Consider the following 1,615-nt stretch of genomic DNA (forward strand, 5'->3'; position numbering starts at 1 on the left):
ACCACCACCACCACCACCACCAAGGACCTGTTAGCAGCAGCTCAATATTCAGTTACATCACAGCGTCTTTCTCGACTTTCAGATTAAACCCTCTGCTGACTGTTTTTCTATCTGAGGCAATGTTTCAGGGAAACAGGGAAAGCCTTATATGGCTGAAGAGGTCTACAATACATTTCTTTTACATAACATTTGTTGGCATCAAAGATGCTAATCACTCAGGGTTTCAGGGCATACACAGATTGTGTCGGAGCCTGGGAATAGCTGCTGCCAAACCTGGTTTTATAGATGTGCTCAAAGACTGCTAATTAGCATTTTTTTAATTCAATCTTTACCACAACTGGAGCACGCATTTTGAATTTGGCATTATAATGCAACAACACCAACACAGTAAGGGAGCCCAGTTCACAGATCGAGACATCTAAGCTGAGGAAGCCAAACAAATGTGAAGCAGAGGTGGGCGGATCGATCCAAATACTGATATAATATGTAATTACATTACATTTTTCTATCCTTTAAGTTCAGTATGCATCCCACTGAACTGTGTTAAATACGCACTAAGAAAAATGTCTGAATGTTTTTGTGTTGACAGCAAACTGTGTTTTATTTATAGCCCATTTAAACAACAGAAACTGAACCAAAGTGCTTTGGAAACAGCTGCATTTAAATTCCAGATCTCCAAAAGAAAAAACAGTTTCTAAAAAACACGAATAGCTGAAAGTATGGTAAATTAAGTATGGTAAAAATCACAGTGATTTGTTCAGAATGTGTTCAGAATTTGCAAATTGATGATGATTTATTTCATAAATCATGACACACTGCCCTCCCCTGCCTCTTTTGGTTAACAATATCAACATTGGTATCTGCAATACTGGCCCTGTATTTACTTGGTATCAAATTTGAAGTATCTTGCAGCAGTAATGTCAAGTGACTTGATGTCACAAAAAGAGGTCACGCCCTATATAATAAATTCTTTGCCAGAGAATTCAAATTTTCAAAAGATTTTGTGACAAATTAAAGAAATAATTAAATATTCATTTGCATATATACGTTTAAATTTGTATCCTATTTGCTCCATTTAAAAATGTATTGATCAATTTATTTTTAGGACTTCTACATTAATGATGTAGAAGAAGAAGAAACTCACAAAAACACTTGTAAACTAATGGGGTTACACTTTCATATAGTCTAAATGGGTAATATACCTTTCACATAATAACATCACACAAAATCTGCACAGCGATGATGTGAAGCTCCCGTTCCACTACACCCCAAAGGTGGATTGAGATCCAGGTATTTACCAAGGCCTTTAGAATACAGTGAACTTGTTCTCATCTTCATGAAACCAGTTTCAGATGATCTGAGCTTTGTGACATGGCGCATTAACCTGCTGAAAGCAGCGATTAGAAGATGGGCACACTGTGGTCACAAAGGGATGGACATGGTCAGAAAAAGATAGGTTTAACTCGTTAAAGCCCGAAATATTGAAAATGAGTTTATTGAACCATCTGACAAATTTGTCAGATGGTTAATTCAATTTGAATTTCCATATGACATTTAATTTGTGCCATATTTACTACGCCTGTCTATTTCTTTATTTATCTTTTTCAAGGGGGGG

Source organism: Haplochromis burtoni, unplaced genomic scaffold (genome assembly GCF_018398535.1).
Source record: "Haplochromis burtoni strain Fernald_Lab_line unplaced genomic scaffold, NCSU_Asbu1 Contig_16, whole genome shotgun sequence".
Taxonomy (NCBI): domain Eukaryota; kingdom Metazoa; phylum Chordata; class Actinopteri; order Cichliformes; family Cichlidae; genus Haplochromis; species Haplochromis burtoni.